General features: G+C 39.9%; 1 protein-coding gene across 11 annotated transcripts in view; it reads right to left on the reverse strand.

Annotated features, from left to right (window-relative positions):
- NR5A2 (nuclear receptor subfamily 5 group A member 2) overlaps nt 1-20,540 on the reverse strand; it is a 199,148-nt gene that overhangs the window by 56,909 nt on the left and 121,699 nt on the right. The gene's annotated exons all lie outside the window — the stretch shown is intronic.

Genomic DNA, 20,540 nt, shown 5'->3' on the forward strand with positions numbered 1-20,540 from the left:
TGATCTTTATCAAATGAAAGCCTTGTCCTTTAGGCAGAATACAAGTGAGGATGGTCGGTGCCCTTTAACCTGAATGTGGTTTCTAAAGTCAGATACTTTGTGTTTCTTTTTTTTCCTTCTGGTCCTGGGTCACTCAATGCAGGCGTTTCATTCTCCCCTAACTCCTGGTGATCATCCAGTTGTTTTAAGACATCTGCCCTAGAGGGTCCTTATAAATACCGAATAAGAGAGAAACAGAGAATCAGACAAGGCAGACTGACATACAAATACACAGAGAGACAATGGGCCAGGGAAAAATGGTATGCTGGAATTTCTCTTTGGGGTTTATTTACATCAACTGTACAACTTTTATACAATATGTATATAGAAGCCTCTGGAAAAAATATACAGATATGTGTGTGTGTTTACATACACTCATGCTCAGAAAGTAAACAGATACAGCCTCCCTCCCCTTTATTTTCTAATTGGACAAAAATAAATAAGAAAGAAATTCGGAAGAAAACCACAGAGTAAAATGGCTCCACTCAGTGAATGGCTGCTATAGTAACGTATAACCAACAATTTCAGGAGTGTATACTATTTAACTCTATGTTAAACATATGTGCATGTCCATTTTGTTATTTCTAAACGGTTTTACATCAAGGCTGCCATACATTTGCTGTTGAAATGTACTTGGGACAATTTCAGTGTTTACAATTGGGCCATAACTTTCCATTAAACCTGCTTCCCTTTTCCATCCCCAAGTCTCTGACCCAAATTAAAAACAGTGAGGAATTGGTACTGAAGTAGATAAAGTAGTGTGAGAGCTGGATGCTACATCTATTTCAAAGTAAGGTGGGAGACTCAAAAATATTTGCTTATTTATTGATGAGTTGTACAAACAGACAAATAGTACTTTATTAAAAGCTGTGCATCTTTGTGGCATTTAAATTGGCAGCCAAGTTGATGTCCTCTGGACGTTTTACACATGTGGCACTTTATAGTCAATAAAGTGCTTTCCACTTATCGTATTTAAAAAATGATTTTAAATTACTTAAAATATTTACAAATATGACTATGGATCCAGAGTGATGCTTGGTTCAAAATTTTACAAAACATAAACATCATAAAAACATTCGCTAAATAAATTAAAAAAAAAAAACATTCGCTAGTTGTAATTAGTACACAATAGGAAAATACACATTAGAGTTAAACTATAAAAAGTTGAAATGGAGTATTATCTTATGCAACAGTGAAAGATACTTGCACACGTTAGAAAAGTTAACAGTGGTCCTAGAGATGACGAGGGAGGATAGGTAAGAATTTGCACAGTATAAAATGCACGATAATTGAAGAAGAGTCTCTTTAGAAAGTTGTTTTAGAAACTTTCTTTTTCTGATAAATGAATTTTTTGAGAACGAGTTTTAACATTCTGTGATAAATCTTGCCCCTCTGTCACAGAAAAAAAAAACCCACTACCATGAAAAATAGAACAAAAAGCAGGTCATGAGTTCTAGTTTATCTGCTTCCTATTATTACAGAATGATCATTTAAAATCTTCAGATCAGCATTTACTAGATGATGTCTATGAATAAGTGTTCAAACTAGCATGTTTCTTCTAAAAATTTGAAAGACTGCAATTTTCCTTCTAGCATGAAATATATAGATCTCCTGGAACTTTGGCCAAATATACGATTTTTCTCAAAGACTCATCAAAATTGAATCCACAAGACTGAAATAATCATCCTAGTAAGTTATTTTAATGAATTCATCACTAAATATAACAAAACTTATGCTGCTAATTGCCACAAAGGTACTTATTTGCTGAATGTTTACTTTTTTCTATGTCTGTCTACATGGAAATGATCCTAATACATAGGCTATAAAGTTCAAAAAAAAGGGAAGAAATTTTGGGTGGTGCCTGTGGCTCAGTGGGTTGGGTGCTGGCCCCATATACTGAGGGTGGTGTATTCAAACCCAGCCCTGGCCAAACTGCAATAAAAAAAAAAACAAAAACAAAATAGCCGGGCATTGTGGTGGGCACCTGTAGTCCCAGCTACTCTAGAGGCTGAGGCAAGAGAATTGCCTAAGCCCAAGGAGTTGGAGGTTGCTGTGAGCTGTGATGCCACCACACTCTACCAAGGGCGATAAAGTGAGACTCTGTCTCAAAAAAAAAGAAGAAGAAATTTTAATTGAATTGCTCTCATTTACCGATCATTTAGTTGCTGGACCATCACACCACTGTCCATCTCTGTGTACCCTGTCTTACATTTACCTATTTATTTCCCTATGTAGACTCAAAGTTCCTTGAGGTACGGGATACACACCAATCAAGGCATTCCCAGAGAATACACCAATTACTCTTTGCTTTATTTTGTTGGTATATTTGCCCAAGATTGCTATAATTATAAAATAATCTATTAAAATATCTTATAAGCTAATTGCCTTTCTTGTTCTAATTAGAAGCTTATATCCACATACTTGATATATATAATAAATATCTCCCTAAAAATACTGTACTTTAGATGTTAATAGTGTTTTCTACTCAAATGATCCTGTGGCAAATCCCTTTGTGATCTGAATAATCAAGTCCTAATTTACATGTTTTGCAAATGAGAATTTTCATTGGTCAGTTTTGCTTTAAGGGAATGTGGCCATGTCCTTGTTTGGATTAGAATCAGTCCCTGGGATCCTGAGTCTTTGGTAGACTTTGGTTTTTCCACTATAGTCTAGTTCACAAGGACTTACAAGCAATGAAGAAGATAAATGCCAGAATACAGATGATACCACATCCCAGAAGATTTATAATTTTCTCTCTTTTGTGTGGTTTACTTGTATTTATTTTTTAGGAAGAGTCCAGAAACTTAGAAAACTATGTTCCCCAAATACTCATGGAATTAGTTTTCATGTGAATTCATGCCCTTTCATGAAAGTTTGAATGTGAATTCCACTTAACTATAAAATCAAGGCTTATTCCACAGTAAGTAAGGAATAGTAGCTGGCTTACTTGGGAGTCTTAACTCATCTATCGCAGGAATATGTAATACCAGGAATTCACAAATGCCCTGACATTGAATTGTATGAGAAAACAAAATCCAGACATATGATTGTTCTGGAGTTCTGAGAAATATATTTATATATATATTTTTTGAGATTTTTGCTGTTTGTTTCCCATATTAAATAGCTTTGCACCACATCTGGATTTTCCCAAGAGCCCCCCAGCTGGATTGAACAGAGGATTCCCTCCGGTTCTTCTGTGGCATTTTCTGCTGGATCTCAGAGTCTCCTGCATTTGGCACTTTGAGTGCTCTTTTGAAGTTTATATAAGCTTCATTTTCATACAATTTAAAAACACTCGTTAATGAACCCTGTCATTACAAATTCTGAGTTGGAATTTGTATGTAAACAGACAGAGTCATCCCAACCCTTTCTCCATAGCCTTTAAATTTTGATGCCTGGCAAGAGCGTTTGGTGCCTCTCCTCTTAGTCTCAATCTCTTATCTATTCTACTTTATTCACTCAGGGACTAATTACCAACTTTTTATATGAAGCAGAATCACGATACGCTCACAGTGGGGTGCTCAGATTTTTTTCCATCCTTATTGGAAAGTAAACCCTTAGGTCTTCTTGAATATATTACAGTGCTGACTTTTTTAGTCATATACTACATTCAAGCTTCCTCTGAAGATGAAGATCTTTTCCTCCGCCTCCCTGCCACAGTGTAAACCTTCCGTTCAACACATTTTCTCAGAGATGGGTCCTCAGCTGAGCCAGGGGGCTGTGAGGCTCAAATGGAGTATGTTGTCTTTTGCTGAAAGGATAATTATCATGGTTAATATCCCACAAGTGGAAAAAAAAAAATCTTATCTAGTCTTTTAAAAGATGTAAAGGTGGGAAAAGGAGGTCCCATTTTGCACCTGGAGAATATTTTTTGCCTTCAGGCCTTTGGAGAGGTGACACTCTGTAAATTGCCACATGATTTGTCCTCAGGAGGCCCTTTCCTTTGATAAGCCAGAAAAGGAGACAGAAAATAAATATTCTGTAAATAATTCATTATTAGAATTATTTCTAAAGGGCTAAATTTGAATAATTTGTACAAATAATTTTGTAAGAAATCTTGGAGATCGGAGAGCGACATGTTCTTTCTTTTCAATGGAACAGAGTTCATTTTAAAAAGAAATCAGGGCTGTTTAGAGATTTGGAGATGGCAGGGCAGGATATTTTTGGTGCTTATTCATAAAATTAGATTCTGTCCCCAATTTCCAGTAAACCTAAAACGTAAAATTTTAAATTCATCCCCTTAAGTCACTTACAAACATCGATGTGTGTGTGTGTGTACGCATATACATGATTTCAATGCAATACCTACGTTTTTACAAGTAAAACATGCAATTCAGTGCCTTTGTATGCAAATTAGTAACAAGAAAATGCAACCCTTGGCAGGAACTGTGTACACAAAGGTGATCATAAAGCATATATACGATTTGTGTAAAGAAATAACAAGACCTTACAACTCATTGGTGCTTCGTAGTTTACAAAGCATGTTCAAAACTCGAACATGCTTTATTTATTATTTCATACCTTCATATATACACAATGCGTGAATTCATTCATTAACTCATTCAGTCTAAGAACCCTGGGCCAGGTGTTGAAGACACAGAAATTGAAATTGAAAACAAAAGATAGTCTCTGTGTCAAGCAACTCACTGAATGTGGTACAGATAAGCAGTGAGTGCCCTGGGGCCACACAGGATTTGTACCTAACAAGGGACAAGAAGGGATCACTGGGGGAGTGACACATGAGGAGCTTTGAAAGATGAATCAGAGTGAGCTGAGTAACACATGGATGAAACCACATATCCTGGCAGACAGCATCCTATCTACAAAGCCCAGAGAAGGAAAGAGCGGAGAGGTCCTTGGAATTTTGCTAAGCAGCTCAACCTTTGTAAAGAAGAACAGGCAGGTGAGGTGGGAATGGGCTGTGAAGACTGTGAAGGGCTGCATGTCAGATAGTCTGGATTTTCTTCTAAAAGCAATGCAGAAGCACTGAACAATTTTAGGAAAGAAGGAAATGCTGGCTTCCCGAGAGAGAGAATTCTGAATGGCTTCCAGGTGTCTGCTAAGAGAGGAAGGTCGTGGCCATCCCTAAGGAAAAGGGAGGAAGAGCAGATTGGAGGGAAATATTTGAAGAGTCTGGGTACAGCCATGTTGAACTTAAGAAGCACAAGGGATGCTGGGTGAAATGTCCAGGCAATGGCCAGAAATGGAGGTCCAGGCCTCATCAGAGAGGCTGGGCTAGAGGCCTAGGTTTGAGACTTGTCCACATGCCAGTGATGGGTAAAACACCTGTAGAAGGGAATGTGCCTGGGGTGGGACTGTGGAGAAGGCTAACTGGTACCTATAACTCTGAGAAAGTCTTATAGGTATCATAAAATAAAGACTCAGAGATTAAAGGGCTTTCCCAAGATCTCAAAGTTAGAAAGAACGAGAGAGGAACTAATTTTTACCAAGCACTAATCAATGGACCGAGTATTTTTTACATATGTTTTCTCATTTAATGCCCTTAATCATTTTATGGGGAAGGTATTATTAGTCCTATTTTTCTAGATTAAGAAAACTGAGGCTTAGCGGGTTTCGTTGCTGTTCAGAAGCAGATCCTGCATTTATGCCCAGGCCTGTTTCAGTTTAAAGCCCTATAATCATCAAACTGAATCCTGCAGGGCTCATAACTTAGAGCTTTTTTCCCCACGTTGAAGCCTATGAGTTTCTGTCACTTGTTGGAGCTGGAGAATGGGACGTGCTGGTCAATCCAACAGTTTATAGTTTCTAAAGTGTCTTATAATATGACAGTTTTCACAGAATGAACAGTTTTCATAGAATTTGACTAAAACGATGTACTTTTGCCAATTTATTGACATGTAATACATCTTGACCTTTGGTGATTTTGGAAGAATTTTAGCTTCTTAATGCCACAGATCATTATTATAAACAGTAGCCACAGCTGAGACTAAGCACAGTCTAGTGTTACTGGGTATCTTTGTGAGCCGTCCTCATCCCAGCCTTTCCCCTTGGATTGCATATGTATCAGGGCCAAGTACGTAGTAAGAGTTTTCCATTTTGGCCTTTTTTTATACCTAGTATACAAGATTTAGAAAAGAAGGGTCTCACTGATCAAAGAAGGTTGAAAACCACTTGATTTCATGGTACAATACCAATGTTCAAAGGGAATGGTGGTATAGGCTAGTCTTCCTGGCCAACCCTGTCAAGCAAGTCACTCAATCCCTCAGAGTCTGTTTTTTCTATCTGCAAAAGCAGGTAAATAATTCTTATTTCTGAGGACTACTTACTTATACCTTCAATATGAGTAAGCTGTTAAAAACATACAAGTATTATATATTCACAAGGCATTATTTTTCTTATAATTTTACCAATAACATTAGGAGGTTATGGGCAGCTCAGTGAGTGGAGCACCGGCCCCATACACCGAGGGTGGCAGGTTCGAACCCAGCCCCCGTCAAACTGCAACAACCAAAACAACAACAACAACAACAAAAAAAGCCGGGTGTTGTGGCAGGCACCTGTGGTCCCAGCTACTCGGGAGGCTGAGGCAAGAGAATCGCCTAAGCCCAGGAGTTGGAGGTTGCTGTGAGCTGTGTGACGCCACGGCACTCTACTGAGAGCAATAAAGTGAGACTCTGTCTCTACAAAAAAAAGAAAAAAAAAATTTTGGAGGTTATGTTTGCTCCCAGTACACAGCTAGAAGATGATCACCCTGAACAGCAATCTGATCATGTTCCCACCACGAAGTGTCCTGGACAGAACAGAATCTCGCTCTGGATGGATCTTCCCTTAGTGTGGAGGATTCACTCCCTCACTTCACTTCTGTCACCCTCTCAAAGAAGCTTTTGCTGACTACCCTTTCTAAAGGACAGTTACTCCCACACCACTCTGTCCCCTCACCATGCCTTATTCTTCATTAAAATTTTCTTTTATAACATACTGAATGTAATATATTGAAAATGATCTATATACTCATGATCACTGTGGCATTATTCACAACAGCCAAAAGGCAGAAGCAGCCTGTGTTTATCATATGGAGGAACAAAGACACAAAATTAGTACACAAACACAATGGCATAGACTATTTCAGCCTTAAAGAGGAGGGAAATTCTGACGTATGCTACAGTGGATGAAACTTGGAGACATTATGCTAAATAAAATAAACCAATCACAAAAAGACAAACGCGATTCCAATTATATGAAGTACCTGGAGTTGTCAAAATCACAAAGTCAAGTGGTGGTTGGAGGGATTGGAGGGAAATGGAAATGGGGACTGTTGTTTAATGGGTAAGGAGTTTCAGTTTTGCAAGATAAAAAGAATTTTGGAGATTGGTTGCAAAACAATGTAAATGAACGCTATACACTATAAATTGTACATTTAAAAATGGTTAAGATGAACATTTATGCCCATACAATAACCTGCATATAGTTGTTAATGGAAGATCTATTCATAATTGTCTCAATTTGGAAGCAACTAAGATGCCTGCAGTAGGTGAAAGGCTAACTAATCTGTGGTACATCCAGACAATGGAATATTTTTCAACAGTAACAAAAGGGGGCTATTGGAGTGTGAAAAAACATGGAGGATCTTTAAATGTGTGTTACTAAAAGAAAGAGGCCAGTCTGCAAAGCCTCTGTATTATATTGATTCTGATTGTATTACACTCTGGAAAAGATAAAACTGTGGAGGTACCTATCAGTGATTGTCAGTGCTGGAGTGGAGGGCAGGATGAATAGACAGAGCTCAGGGTATTTCCAGGGCAGTGAAACTATTCTGTATGATACAGGTGGACACATGTCAGAGTGTGCAGCACCAAGAGGGAACCCTAATATAAAGCATGGAATCTGGGTGACCATGCTGTCTCAGGGCAGTTTCATCAATTGTAATGAATGGACCATTCTGCTGTGGAATGTTGACAGTGAGGAGGCGGGACGAGGGGGGAGGGATATATGGCAACTCTCTGTACCTTCTGCTCAATTTTGCTATGAACTTAAAACAGCTCTGAAAAAGTTTATTTAAAAATGATTTTAAAAAAGGATCGCCACATAAAGTAAATTTCAAGCCCACAGGAAAATGGTTAAGGTGATAAATTTTCTGTATATTTTACCAAAATTAATTTTTTAAAAGGTAATGTAGAAAGTTGTTATTTTTTTTAAAGAGATGGAGTCTCACTTTGTCACCCTGGTAGAGTGCCATGGCATCAGCCTAGCTTACAGCAACCTCAAATCCTGGGTTCAAGTGATCCTCTTGCCTTAGCCTCCTGAGTAGCCAGGAATACAGGCACCTCCGGAAATGCTGAGCTAATTTTATTTTTAGTAGACATGGGGGTTTTCCTCTTGCTCAGGCTGGTGGTCTTGAATTGCTGAGCTCCATCAATCCTCCCACCTTGGCCTCTCAGAGTGCTAGGATTACAGTGTGAGCCATGGAGCCTGGCCTATATGTTTTAAGTTTTTTAACACAATGTAAATAATGAACACCTGTGAATCCACCACTCCTCTGAAAAACCAGAACATGACCAGCTCTTTTGGGTTATCAGAGTGTGCCTCCCAGGAAAGAATTTCTGATGTCCTAGAGGTGACCATGATCTAGAATTTTTTATTTCCTCTCAACTTGTATCTCTAACTTGTACATTCCTACTATTGCTTATTTTTACACAGACATTTGTCTAAACATTTTTTAAAACTGCCAGGCACCCTTGTGACAATGAAAGTCATAAAGGCAAGGGCAGTGTCTGTGGCTCAAGGAGTAGGGAGCTGGCCCCATATACTAGGGGTGGCGGGTTCAAGCCTGGCCCTGCCAGAACTGCAAAAAAAAGAAAAGAAAGAAAGAAAAAGAGAAAAAGAAAAAGAAAGTCATAAAGGCAGAAACTTGGCTGTAGCCCTAGCTCCTTGCCCGTGATCAGCACAGAAAAGACCCTCAATAAATATGTCAATAGATTTCTTGATTTAACTCTAAACCAAATTCCTTTTTTTTTTTCTTTTTCGCCTTTGACATGCTGCTATTCTTCCACACTGAATTTGTGGCTAACTTTTTTTCATGTAGAATTCTTTCATAACACCAAGCAGAAAGCATAAACTCCATTATGTATTATGCTTTCTTGGGAAGCAGAGTCCAATAAAGCCGGGTGCTTTAACTACTGGGCCAAGCTTGCCTGCCTTTCTTGACTCTTTGGACTTTTCTCTGTGTAGAACACTTTAGTTTACTATGTTCAGCACCCCCGCCCCCCCAGCCCGCTCTATGCCCCGTGCTGAAGGCTGCGTGACTTTATTAGGTTCTCTACCCAGACGGCTAGGGGGCATCTCAAACTCATAATGTCTAAAACTTAGCTCAGTCTCTCCGGTTTTCTAAACCTGCCCCTCCTCTGTTTTTCTCATACCAATTATTGGAACAAGATGGATCCCTCCAATTACCCAATATTCACTTAGCAGCTCCAACCACGCACCTAGACTCATTCACTGCCCCTCTCTCTCCCCTTCTTTTCCTATCCAGCTGAGACCTGCTCACTCTGCTTTCTGTAGTAACTATGTTTTGACTCTATCATTTACTCTCCAGGCCACCATAACCAGCCTCTACTACTTCAACAACCTCCCAACTCTTCTCAGCTCCACCAATGTTGTCGCTCCCTCCAGTCCCCTTTCCTCACTGCTGACAGAGTGAGATACCTTAAATGTGAGTCTGATTGTCCTCCACTATCCAGCTTCAAACCCTCCAAAGACTAAGGACATGGATCTAGCCTGTTCGTCTCTCCAATCTTATCTCACCCCACCCACCAACTTCTTTTAGTCCCTGGAACGAATGTGCCTGGGCCCGTGCTGAGCCCTCTGTCTGGGACTTTCTTCTCCTAACCTTATCTGGATAATTTCTGCTAATCCCCAGGACCTCAGTCAGGGCAGACATCATGACTCCCACAGAACATCCCTACTGAGATTCCATAGCACATTCCCCTGCCCATCACACAGCTAGGTGGGTATTACATGGTAATTTTGTTGTCAATTGAGAGGACAGGGATATGACGACCATGTTAATTGTTACCCTCCCCAGGAATAGCACAGTGGCTGGACAAAGTAGGAACCCATTTCACATTTGTCAAATTAAAGAATATATTTCACATGATTTTATATACAGTCTTGTTCCTTGCTTTTGTCTGGAAGATCTTCCCGATACAGCAGAAGTTGTATAGTTGACTGCCATAGTCATAGTTGACTGCCTCCCTGCCTCCTTAAGTGGACCCTGATTTTCATAGACCAGACATGTACCACATGTACTCAATGGAAGCTCCTTATACTAACCACCTCCATATGTTGAGTTTGTTGCAGTCCGCTGGGTGGTCAATTCATGGAGTTTCTACTGTACTTCCAACCTTGTCTTCCTGGTCAAGCTTTTGACTGGCCGCTGATTTTGTGGATTGCTTTCTCTCAGAAGGGACAGACTCTCTCTCATGTTGTTATTTCCACGTAACACAAGTATAGCAACACACCCATAAAAGACACCCAATGCATGCACTATTGAATTTGCTAATTTGTATGAAGCTCCATGAATTTTAAGCATATGCACCATTAGTCCACTAAAAATATACTGAGCAGTTTCTATGTATGAATAACCCTAGCTATTAGACTCTCAAGCAATTATAAAGCTCCTCAGCTTATTAAAGTCATAATCAATTTCAAATATAATAGAACTTGCTTCCTATAATTTTTCTCTAGAAAAAACATAATTTGATTCAAAATCGAAGAAACTGAATTGAATGAGTAGAAGGAAAAACATTTGACATGTCCGGTGTTGTGAAATGATAATCTGACTATTTTCAGGAAAACCTATCTTGGGGCTATGTGATCTTAGGGACCACATTGGCTGGCTTCTATTTTCCCTCTGTGCAGAAATTTGGGGTTTGTTTTTCAGAATTCTTAGGGATAAAATGAGGAAGGAAGGCTACACGAAGGGGGTTTCAAGCCCATGAAACAGATTGCATATTGTATCAACCTCTACATATCAGATGATTGTGAAACCACATTAAAATGTATGCAGAAGGAAAGACAAAAATGAGGTCTCTGGCTGGGAACTGACTGAATCTTTTGAGCCAGGAAACAGAATTTAAAGGGGCATGGGATAAGGCAATTTCTTGGTTTGTCTCCAAGCTTCAAATAAAGTTGTGTTGTAAAATAGACTGAACAATAAGAAGAGCAAATACATACCGTATTTGATAAGGTAGGTAGCGTACAGTGTTCCAAACACGAGACTTAACATTGTAGCTGCCTTGGCTGGTCTTGAAAGTGAGAGTCCTTACTCTACTATAAAGACCATCTGGTCCCAAAGAATAAGAAACATCCATGTTCATAAAAAGTGGCCTTTCCTCAGAGAAAAGCTCTTCACTCCAATGTGTGTAGTCACGTCTTGTTTTTGAGACATAAGTTTGTGTTTGATTTCCATTCAGAAACTTTTGTGGTTTTTGCAAAGTTTTCTTATTCTCTTAGAATAAGATATGAGGTTCAGTTTGTTCAGGTGGCAAGTCAAGACCATGAATAAACCAACGTTATCATATGAAAGAGAATTAAACAGGCAGATCCAAGTGGGGATATATTAAGCCAAATTTAAGCTCCAGTTGTTGAATTTAGCCTGTACTAGATGTCTGGTTTGCCTCGGGATAAATTCAGCTTTCCAGCTAATCGAATGAGGAAAACTGCCTCAGGTATGATAAAATTTACAAGAGAGCATTGTGGAACAGTTCTTGTTAAAAATATTAGCTTAAAGGCATTCTTATCGTCTTTGGATGAAGATTGTATTTGCATTTAATTATTTGATTTCAAATTTTTATGAACTTGGATCAAATATTAGCTTAGCCAATTAAAATACTATTTTGTGTGAGTGTGGCTAAGAGCCCAGTGTAGCTCAACTTTCTCAGCTTTGGTAGTACTCCACAAATTTCTTATTGACTTTCGTAGAGATTATTTCTAAGAGGAAAAAATAAGTCACATTTGAGGATATAAGTGTACATTTAGTAGACATTCTGCTATATTCAGAATACTTGGCTTTAAGCACTTCTCTACATTATAACGTTGGTCTAGACAGTAAAAGCTGTAGTCTTCAAGATATTCCTACCCCCACAATCAATACTCCTTCATAATTCAGCGTTTTAGAGAAATCCTTTTCTTTTAAACTACTCGTGTTAATCCATGAGCCACAGTGCCGTGCAGGTTGCCCGGAGCAGCTTCCTGCTCCTGGGCTTCGTTCCCCACAGAAAGCTGGCTGGAGGCTGCTGTTTTCTGTCCTCTAGGTCTTAGAGGGTAGTGAGGGACACCAGCTCATGCAGGAAAGGGACACGGATGAGAAGGGAGGAGGGTGCCTTGGGGAAAAGAAGTTTGCATGAAACCAAAGAGCCCAGGACACTCTTTTAAAAACAGCTTTTCAAAATGGAGCTGGGTATGGTGGCTCACAGTGGTAATGCCAGCACTTTGGAGGGTCGAGACAGGAGGATTGCTTGAGGCCAGGAGTTGGAGATCAGCCTGTGCGGCAATATAGCTAGACCCTATCTCTACAAAAAAGAAAGAGAGAGAGAAAGAAAAAAAGTGAGTAAGGGAAAGAAAGAAAAGCAAAGAAACAAAAAGAAAACAAAGGAAAAAGAAAAAGAAAAACTAGCCAGGTCTGGTAGCTCCCATCTGTAGTCCTAGCTACTTGGGAGGCTGAGGTAGGAGGACAGCTTGAACCCAGGAGTTCCAGGAGGCAGTGAGCTATGATCCAGCCACTGCACTCTAGCCTGCAGAGACACTTCAGAGACAGAGCAAGACAGTATCTCTTTAAAAATATCATAATAATAATAGATAAAACAAAAAACCTTCTCCAAATGGAAATGTTGAATGAAGGCATTCAACACTCTCCATATATGAACTGGTTTATTTTGTATAACCAGTATTCATATCATCTCAACGCTGGTAGTTGATTGGGCAAGAAGCTTCACACGATGTTTTCTTGAAGCTAGTTGTCTGAGACTGAGGCCAAGATATAGAAGGACTTTCTGGTGCCAAAAAGACACAGATGTGGTCTCTGCTGTCCTGCTGTGCTTACCCCACCCTGATGTGCTGGTGGGCTGGGGTTTGGGGCGCGCATCTTTGCAATGATTGGCTTTGCACCTTCTCTGGAGGGGTACCAGTGGATGTGAAGCAAATGAAACAGCTGGAGAACCACTGCTTCCCCAGGTCTCAGGGCTCATTTGCTCATTGCAAATCAAATTGGAAACCAGTATATAAATATAACATACATGTTTGTTTAAAGGATAAGTACTCATCATTTTAAAAGAGTCAAACACATGGTCAAGTCACTAATCAAGACTTAGCAACTTATTTAATGCTCTGCTACTTCAGAAATTGTACTTGGGTCTTTTTTTTAATAAATTATAAATCATTATTTGATCGAGTGCAGTGCTTATTTTTTCAAATATACACGGGGAAAACAAAATTATTTCTGACTTAGGAATTACAATTACAAAATAGATGTTTTCATTGGGTTTTATTTTCGATAGGAAGTGTAAAGAACATCTTTCTGTTTTAGACTCTGAGTACCTAACTCACAAAAAGTAAATTCTATGTAATGCCAACACCAGAAGCAGAAATTCAAGGATTAATGTGGTACTGATTTTAAAACTCAATTTTAAAATGTTGAAGACTTTCATAAAGGTATTTCATGAAATGTAGGCTTATGGTGAATTACAATTTCTGAAAATAATACTTTACATTTGCCTAGTTTTTTATATGTTTATCAAAGCCCTTTAATGTATTTTATTTCACCTTTGCCAATACGTCTAGCAGGTCTGGTTTTATCTTTCCTGAGAAATAGACACATGGTGAATTCATGATAGGGTAGAAAGGAGAAGCAGGTATTTTAATGCTGTATCTGATGCTCACAACCCCTTTTTAATTGTATCCCACTGTGTTAACTACATTAATTCAGAGAAAGCATTGGGTTGAAGTCACTAAAACTGCATTTCTTTAAGTTCCTATACATTGAACTTTTTGTTGCCGAGTTAAAATGTTCCAAATTAAGTGAGGTTTATTGTGTTTTGTATGTTCTGTTTCCATTTGTGCTAAAAAGTAATACATCACAATCAGGAAAAGTTGGAACGTTATGTCCCTGAGAACTGTTATTATACACATCTGTCCTAAAGTTAAAATAAAGCTACCCGTTAAGGGCTGGATATACTTGTTACTTGTTATTACATCATTTCCCTTAGCTTATTAAAATTCTGCTCAGTAAGATCAGAGGTTGAAATAGAGGGGGAAAAATATCATTCAGCAGACCAATACATATTCTGAATTATTTGGCTTGAAAAAAGAGAAGAGAGGGTCTTTGGGATGGAAGACTATAGGAGAAGGGAAACTAGTTACCTAACAAGATCATTAAAGTCAAATATATATCCACTTTTGGATAAAATGAATTAATAATTCATCCAGTTGCTCAGGGATATGTATTAGTATATAAAAGACAGAAAATCCATACAACCAATTTGTTTTGTATTTGTAAAACCATGTGGCAGAGAAAATAACTGGGAAGATTAGTTTAAGAATTTCAAAAGCTGGGACTGCAAACTAAAACAACCTTTTTTTTTTTTTGAGACAGAGTCTCCCTTTGCTCCCCTGGGTGGAGTGTGGTAGTGTCATAGCTCACAGCAACCTCAAACTCCTGGGCTCAAGCAATCCTCTTGCCTCAGCCTCCTGAGTAGCTGGGACTACGGGTGCCCACCACAATACCCAGCTAGTTTTTAGAGACAGGGTCTCACTCTTGCTCAGGCTGATCTCAAACTCCTGAGCTCAGGTAATCCACCCGCCCTGCCCTCCCAAAGTGCTAGGATTACCAGCATGAGCCACCACTCCGGGCCTTAATACAACCTTTTTGGAAGTAACTATGGAGAATCCTCAAAGAACTCAAATTAGACCTCCCATTTGATCCTGCAATCACATTACATTACTAGGCATCTACCCAGAAGAAAAAAAATCACTTTATCATAAGGACATTTGCACTAGACTATTTATCACAGCTCAATTTACAAGCGCCAAAATGTGGAAACAACCTAAATGCCCCCAACCCTGGAATGGATTAGCTGAGGTATATGTATACCATGAAGTACTATTCAGGCATTAAATAGAACGGAGACTTTACATCTTTTGTATTAACCTGGATGGAGTTGGAACACATTCTTCTTAGTAAAGTATCACAAGAACGGAGAAGCAGGAATCCAATGTATTCAATTCTAATATGAAGCCAGTAGACCATCTAATACACATCCACGTAAGAGAAAAACTAGAATCAATTCAAGGTGCGGGGTGGGGGACAAGGGAGCAGGGAGAGGGGAGGAGGGGGTTGGGTGTGCTCCCATTTAATGAGCACAATTTTAGGGTGCATGGCACACCTCTTGGGGGTGGGACACAATTATAAGAGGGACTTTACTTAACAAATGCAAAAATTGTAACTTAATTCTTTGAACCCTCAATTAACCTAAAACAATAAAAAAAAAAAACTTCAAAAGCTTGAAACATTTTGCAGAAGAAACTATCCCTTTTTTTCCCTCAATGTAATCACAGATTTTGCTAAAAGAGATAGTATTGATAGTAAAATAGCTATCTCTGGTTTTATAAACACTATGCTCAGTTCTAAACCTTGTATGGATGGAAACTAAGTATATGGTGACCATCTCCTTTCACACTCAGATACCACTAATTTAAGTGCGGGAAAATGCTTGTGTTTTTGTAGTTTTACTACAGTCAACTCTTGATTATTTAGAGGACTTTGCATTTCCACAGTTCAGAAAAATCAAAAGAAGGGATTTTAAATCTGGGACCACTGAACTGGCCATAAGAACTTGAAATCAAGGCAGCCGAGTAACAGCTTCCTTGCATCTGGGCACCATGAGTCTGGGGAGATAGGACTCCAGGCATCTCTGGCTGGTGGGATCTGCCTATCATCACCCCTGAGAGGATACAGGGAGTCAGCGAGAGACTTCTGGACCCCAAGAGGAGGACTAAAACAGTGGAAAACTGGCAAGTGGTCGCGTGTGTTCAAGAACTTGAAATCAAGAAATTGCTCTGAGGCCAGGTGCAGTGGCTCACGCCTGTAATCCTAGCACTCTAGGAGGCCAAGGCTGGTAGACTACTTGAGCTTGTGATTTGAGACCAGACTGAGTAAAAGCAAGACCCCTGTCTCTACTAAAAATAGAAAATCTGAGGCAAGAGGATCACTTTAGCCCAAGAGTTGGAAGTTGCTGTGAGCTATGATGCCACAGCACTCTACCCCCAGTGATGGCTTGAGATTCTGTCTCAAAAAAAAAAAAAAAGAGGGGCGGTGCCTGTAGCTCAGTCGGTGAGGCGCCAGCCCCATATACCGAGGGTGGTGGGTTCAAACCCAGCCCCGGCCAAACTGCAACCAAAAAATAGCCGGGCGTTGTGGCCGGCGCCTATAGTCCCAGCTACTCGGGAGGCTGAGGCAACAGAATCGCTTAAACCCAGGAGTTGGAGGTTGCTGTGAGCTGTGTGAGGCCACGGCACTCTACCGAGGGCCATAAAATGAAACTCTGTCTCTACAAAAAAAAAAAGAGAAAGAGAAAGAAATTGCTCTGAGACTTGGTTTCCTCATCTTTACTGTTCAATGTCTCATGTCCTTAGATGAAGGACAGTGCCTGGCTCACAAAGCACCCTTTGTTTCCTCTTCCTGCCATGATGCTGTTATTAACTGAGAAATCTCTCCATCCTCTATTCCGCCCAGTGCTATTATCAAGGAAAGATGCAATTTTTCCTGGGCTTGAAGTGTCCACCAGCTCATAAGACAGCAGCTCTTTTAAGACATCAGGAATATAAGGGTTATATCAAACACAGTGCAAGCTGAAAATATAAGCTGCAAATGCATTTCACACACCTACCCTACTGAACACCACACCTACGCCTAGTCTACCTCCGTGTGCTCAGAACACTGACATTAGCCCACAGTTGGGCAAAATCATCTAACACAAAGCCTATTTTATTATAAAGAGTAGACTTTCTTGTTTAATTTATTGACTACTATACTGAAAGTGAAAAACAGAAGGTTATATGGACACTACCAAAAATGTTCATTGCTTTGTGTATTGTAAAATAAAAAAAAAAAAGCCATCAGTTGAATCATTCTAGGAAAGAGAAGGTCTGTCCTGTGTATATTAATACTCTGAACTGCTCGGACCTCCCTGCTGTGCTGTCCCTGAGGAAAGGTGTACGCAGGTCCACTGATGTTCCTGCAGCTCCGGTGCCACTCCTCACGCCCCCTAAGGAAGCCCTCTGTGGAGTCTGCCGTGTAGACCCATTACTGCCTCATGGGGATTTTCAATCGTCAGTATTCAAGACTTCAGACAAAATACCAGACACTCTTCACATGAGCCCCGAGGTGGCTCAGCAAAAAATATTCATATCATGGGTGGGGAGGTGAGTGATCGTGTGTGACACACCTTTTGGGGGCGGGACACAATTATAAGACAGACTTTACCTAACAAATGCAATCAGTGTAACCTGGTTCTTTGTACCCTAAATGAATCCCCAACAATAATAATAAAAAAAATTCACATCAAGTTCAAGGGAAACCTAGGACCACTCATAGTTTTCCAATTGCAGTTGGTAATAAAGTTCTCATCTTGTGAAGTAGATTTAAATAACTGTTTATAATTTGACTTTGGGATTGTCTGTGGATTTAGCATGGTCATAAAGCTGTCATTAACAGAGAAAAACAGGGACAACTTTTTATGTTCCTACATAGTCAAACAGATTACAAACCGCAAACTGGCAGTTGATTTGGCAGTGCCCAAAGCCCACACTGCCTCCAGAACATCTTACTTTTATGTGAGGTTCATTCAAGAGCAAACTGTGGTGTGGCTATTCTTTGGTTGGAGAAACAAAAGAGCTTCCACTTCCCAAATTTTAAAATATACACTTCTTCAAGGTATTAAACACATCTTAAAAAATGTTTCTTCAGTGCTTGACTATCTCTCTCCAAGTCTACTGTATAATTATTAAGAGAAAACTCGATCATTTGAGCTTTATTTTGAACTATGAATGTCATTCAGATATAGAAAACTTTTTTTTTTTTTGAGACAGAGCTGTCACCTTGGGTACAGTGCTGTGGCGTGACAGCTCACAGCAACCTCAAACTGTTGGGCTTAAGTGATTCTCCTGCCTCAGCCTCCCAAGTAGCTGGGACCCACCACAACACCTGGCTATTTTTTGTTGCAGTTGTCATTGTTGTTTTAGCAGGCCCAGGCAGGGCTTGAACCCTCCAGCCTCGGTGTATGTGGCTGGCGCTGTAACCACTGAGGTGCGGGCACCATCAGATATAGAAAAACTTTTAAAGAAAAATGCATTAAGCTTAGCTTGTATGAAGGTAACAGAACTGTTTATCTTTTCTAACACAAGTTCAATGCAAATTCTTGATTATCTAACTAATATCTAATCGAGAACAGTTCTTACTTCCCTGACAAAAACAAGTCACAGTAGAAGAGCGGTTCTTTTGATGTATGGAAATATATCTTGCAACTGCTGTTTAAGTATTTTCAGTTTGTAAAGTATGAAGCTTTTATAGTTATTATAAATGGTCTATTAACTGCTGATACTTCTAGAAATGAAATTTCAATGTCAATGTTAATGCTATCTCCCTATTATTAATATTAACTAATACTATTTTCATATTTGTATTCATTGGTGGCGGACCTGAGATCAGAGCTGACATCCACTGGATTCTAAAGTTTTGCCATCGTGGGCTGCTTTTCTTTATGCTCTCTTGAAACTGTGTTGCATCTTGGTCCTGGAGCTGGGAACATAGGTATCTCCAAATCCCAGGCTACAAAGGGCGGTGCCTGTGGCTCAGTGAGTAGGGCTCCGGCCCCATATGTTGAGGGTAGCGGGTTCAAACCCAGCCCCGACCTAGCCGGGCGTTGTGGTGGGCGCCTGTAGTCCCAGCTGCTCGGGAGGCTGAGGCAAGAGAATCGCGTAAGCGCAGTTGGAGGTTGTTGTGAGCCGTGTGACGCCACGGCACTCTTACCCGAGGGCGGTACAGTGAGACCTGTCCCTACCAGAGGGGGGAAAAAAAAGGGCATGCCCTGGAAGACTGGATGTGCAGAAACTTGGATGGGTCAGTAAAATAAAACATCTTTTTAAGCTCCTGAGTTTCCAGTCATTAAAACAACCAGAAGAGAGGATGTGTGGGTGACAAAACTGTCAACACAAACTGAGCAGCAGTGTGTGAACAAAGCAGCTTACTGGTCATTTGTCCATCATCCTCTCTCCTAAGACCCTTCTATATATTTTGTTGAAACTCCTATAATGCCTTTAATGACCAGCTTATCTACTTTCAAGTGGTGGGCACCTGTGGGACCGTCACCCTCTGGCTCTTGTGTGTCGCCCCCATCGCTCTGTGGTGACTTGGGAGAATTGGTGATCGATCGTTGCTACCGGTGGAAACCACGCGCAGCCCCGGGTTCCCTCCAGTGCAGGCAAGGCTTTGCTTAGTGCTGGCCTGGAGGCAGGTAGGAGAGGGTATAACTGTGAAAATGTTTAAAGATCATTAATTATTTTCAAAAGAATTTCAAAGCACAGTAAGTGTATTACTTTTTTCTACTCTTTTTTTTTTTTTTTTTATTAATGTAATTGAAGTGCGCCGTGCAAGTTTAACTATTGGTACACGTGCCACGAGATTTTTTAAAAAGTTGAAAAACACTGGAATCCAAGGCTGTGCCTTGGCACAGACCTGTCCCTTTCCCAAATACGCCCAGGGTGAGCCCAGCTACCAGAGACTGGGAAGCCTCGCACAGGAACTACCACCACCTGCGCGGCGGGTCGCAGAATGCGCCTGCACAGGGACTCTTGCGCATGCTCAGATACCCACAGCGTCAGGACTGCGGACACAGATTTGAAGCGGGCATCCGTGAAAGAGCTGGAGAAAGCAAGAGCAGACAGGGAGCCCCTGTGGGAGGAAAGATACTTCCGGAAATAAGTAGCAAAAGTGAAACATATATGTGTAAAACATATTAAAATATCCAAAGTTATTTTCCTTAAATAATTTGCATAAATAACGTACTAATTTAAGAATTCAACTGTATCACAGAATAACATTTATTCCGGTGCCAATTCCAGAATATGTTATTTTGACATACGAACTTTTAAATTTATTTTCTTAATTAGGAAGAAAATCTAAACCTTACATAATCGGGTAATGAAGTAATTGTAACTATAGTTGCCTTTGCTAAAGTGTGTTTGATTTTCTACTAACCTACCTCTTTCCTTCCTTTTCTTTTCCCTCCTTCCTTTTTCTTTCTGCTTATTTGCTTATACATTATTGCCTTTTTATTAGTACATTCTCTATTTCTACTTAAAATGCATTCTTTCCGTATACCTGTTTTTAAAAACCTATTAAATGCCTACTACATGTGTAGGGATCTGACCAGCTACCTATCTGGCAGGCAGCCGTATGAATTAATGGTAAGATTGCAGTCACTCTGGAT

This window comes from Nycticebus coucang, chromosome 10 (genome assembly GCF_027406575.1).
Source record: "Nycticebus coucang isolate mNycCou1 chromosome 10, mNycCou1.pri, whole genome shotgun sequence".
NCBI classification, from domain to species: domain Eukaryota; kingdom Metazoa; phylum Chordata; class Mammalia; order Primates; family Lorisidae; genus Nycticebus; species Nycticebus coucang.